The sequence below is a fragment of the Bos javanicus genome, chromosome 3 (genome assembly GCF_032452875.1).
Source record: "Bos javanicus breed banteng chromosome 3, ARS-OSU_banteng_1.0, whole genome shotgun sequence".
Lineage (NCBI taxonomy): Eukaryota > Metazoa > Chordata > Mammalia > Artiodactyla > Bovidae > Bos > Bos javanicus.
The window spans coordinates 60,863,583-60,867,374 of NC_083870.1; positions in this window are offsets into that span (position 1 = coordinate 60,863,583).

Sequence of the window (3,792 nt, forward strand, 5' to 3'; positions counted from 1 at the left end):
ATAGATTATCTTTCATAAACTTATTTATGACCTGTATATCTGTTTTTATAGATCATTTCTTTTCTCAAATAACCAGTTTTGGCTTTTGTTAGTTGTCTCTTTGTTATTTTTGTTTTCAGTTTTCTGTTCAGTTCAGTTCAGTCGCTTAGTTGTGTCTGACTCTTTGCAACCCCATGGACTGTAGCATGCCAGGCCTCCCTGTCCATCACCAACTCCTGACAAACTCATGTCCCCTGAGTTGGTGATGCCATCTAACCATCTCATCCTCTGTCACCCCCTTCTCTTCCCACCTTCAATCTTTCCCAGCATCAAGGTCTTTTCAAGTGAGTTGGTACTTCGCATCAGGTGGCCAAAGTATTGAAGTTTCAGCATCAACATCAGTCCTTACAATATTCAGGACTGATCTTTAGGATGGACTGGTTGGATCTCCTTGTAGTCCAAGGGACTCTCAAAAGTCTTCTCCAACACCACAGTTCAAAAGCATCAATTCTTCTGCACTCAACTTTCTTTATAGTCCAACTCTCACATCCATATATGACTACTGGAAAAACCATAGGTTTGACTAGACGGACCTTTGTTGGCAAAGTAAGGTTTCTGCTTTTTAATATGCCCTCTAGGTTGGTCATAATTTTCCTTCCAAGGAGTAAGCGTCTTTTAATTTCATGGCTGCAGTCACCATCTGCAGTGATTTTGGAGGCCCCAAAAATAAAGTCTGACACTGTTTCCACTGTTTCCCCATCTATTTGCCATGAAGTGATGGGACTGGATGCCATGATCTTAGTTTTATGAATGTTGAGTTTTAAGCCAACTTTTTCACTCTCTTCTTTCACTTTCATCAAGAGGCTCTTTAGTTCTTCTTCACTTCCTGCCAGAAGGGTGGTGTCATCTGCATATCTGAGGTTATTGATATTTCTCCCAACAATCTTGATTCCAGCTTGTGATTCATCCAGCCCAGTATTTCTTATGATGTACTCTGCATATAAGTTAAATAAGCAGGGTGACAATATACAGCCTTGACGTACTCCTTTTCCTATTTGGAACCAGTCTGTTGTTCCATGTCCAGTTCTAACTGTTGCTTCCTGACCTGCATACAGATTTCTCAAGAGGCAGGTTTATTTTTTCTTGGGGTTTATTTTATTCTTTAGACTGTTAAATCATTAATTCTCATTAATTTTTTATATAACTTAATGTTATAAATCTCCAATGAATATTGCTTTTACTGTATGTTCTAGGTTGTCCATCCATATTTTTTGCTGCAGGAGGAAACATAAGTGGAAGGGTGTACTTGTCTAGTTTCTGGTTCCTTGTTGTTTTAGTCACCGATTTTTATTTGACTTTTATTCTGAATTTTTTGTCTGGCTTTAACTGGTCAAAACCTTCATGTTTGGGTATTTCCTTTGATTTATATTTTTTATCTCTTTTGAATCACTCCTTCATCCAAGGTGGACTAATAGTCAACAGCTCAGTTCTAGTCTTAGGTCTAGATATGATTGTATTAGTTTTCTAATGCTAATGTAACACGTTTCCACAAACTGGCAGCCTAAAACAACACAAATTTACTATTTTATATTCTGTCAGTCAAAACTTTGACTTCTTACTGGTCTTAATGGGCTAATAGCAAAGTGTCAATAGGACTGCTTTCCTTTTAGGAGTCTCTTAAGGAGGATGCAATTCCATGCTCCATTGCATTGTTGGCAGAATCTAGTTCCTTAAGGTTGTAGGATTGAGATCTCATTTTTGTTGCTCGCTCTTACTGAGAATTGGGGCTTCTCTGATGGCTCCGCAATAAAGAATCTGCCCATCAAAACAGGAAATGCAAGAGATGCGTGTTTGCTTTCTAGGTTGGGAAGATCCCTTGGAGTAGGGAGTGCCAATTCCACCCTGGTGTGCTTGCCTGGATAATCCCGTGGACAGAAGAGCCTGGTGAGCTACGGTCCATTGGGTCACAAAGAGTTGGACATAACTAAGTGACCACACACACACTGAAAATTGCTCTTACATTTATAGGATACTTACATTTCTTGACCAGTCATCCCCTCTCAACCATCTTTAATACCAACAATGAGTTTTATTCCTTCATGCTTCTAATTTCTCATGTTGCATCTTCTGTTTCTTCTCTCTTACATTCTACTTTTAAGATTCTTCACTTTTATTATTCAAATGAATAGATTAGGCTCACCTTGAAAATCCAGAATAATCTTGCCATTTCAAAATCTGTAACCTTTCACATATCAGCAGAATCCCTTTTTCCATATTCACAGGTTTGGGGGCTTAGCGTCTAGATGTCAAGGGTGGAGGGGATTGTTCTGCCTGTCATAATGATTTTTACCTCTCTCTGCCTCAGTTTTTTCATTTGTGTAGTGGAACTGGCATGCTGCGATTCAGGGGGTTGCAAAGAGTCAGACATGACTGAGTGACTGAACTGAACTGACTGACTGAGTGGAACTAATAGCTCTCATTTACATTGTTGGGAAGATCCACTTACTGACTTGTAAGGATCAATTGATGAGCTTTATATAATCTGTATACTTGAAAGTAATATACAAATTTGAGATACAAATAATATTGCTAATAATATACTTGGTAGGCATTGAGTCTTATTTGACATTGAGTCTGCAGTGACTAGCAAAGGCCTTAACTCTCAATAACTCTTTGCTGAGTGACAGCATGCATAATTGTTCTTATCATTATCCTTCACTGGGACAGATATCACTTTTGTGGGACTTTAAGGTTTTCTAATGTTTCATTTCAGTTCAGTTCAGTTGCTCAGTCACGTCTGACTCTGTGACCCCATGGACTGCAGCACACCAGGCCTCCCTGTACATCACCGACTCCCAGAGTTTACTCAAACTCATGTCCATTGAGTTGGTGATGCCATCCAACCATCTCATCCTCCCACCTTCAATCTTTCCCAGCATCAGGGTCTTTTCCAATGAGTCAGTTCTTTGCATCAGGTAGGTGGCCAAAGTATTGGAGTTTCAGCTTCAGCATCAGTCCTTTCAATGAATATTCCTGACTGATTTCCTTTAGGATGGACTGGTTGGATCTCCTCACAGTCCAAGGGACTGTCAAGAGCCTTCTCCAACACCACAGTTCAAAAGCATCAATTCTTCTGTGCTCAGCTTTCTTTATAGTCCAACTCTCACATCCATACATGACTACTGGAAAAACCATAGCTTTGACTAGACGGACCTTTGTTTGCAAAGTAATGTCTCTGCTTTTTAATATGCCGTCTAGGTTGGTCATATCTTTTCTTTCAATGAATAAGTGCTTAGTCCTAAAGTTCAGTGCCTTCTTTAAGATATAGAGTATAAAATTATTCATGCAAAACTAGGTACATGGCCTTGGAAACACCTTTGGAAATGAGGAGCCCCAAGATTTAATCTTCATTAGTTTTCTCCCAAATCTGCCTCTTATCTTTACTGTTGTTCCTTTTGTCCTTTCTTGTCCCACTGGTTTGCTCTTATACTTTATCCTGGCTTTATTTTTTTTTTATTGTGGGGGGTGGTTTATCTTGGCTTCAAACCTCATTCCATTGATTTTCATATTGTTTCTGGCTCGGTGTGACAGTAGCTATGTAAGAAATGAATATATAATTAATGTTTTTAGCATATATTTGTTAAGTGCCCCCAATATGCCAGGTGTTGGGCTCAGAGCTATGGGCACTATGATGACACCTTATGTCACATTTCATAAATTTCCAGGTTTCAACTGAGCGTAAGATAAATCCTGAAGGCAGAGGGTCCCAGGCAGGTGATTTACTTAAAGTAGTGAGGAAAACGAACTCGAACA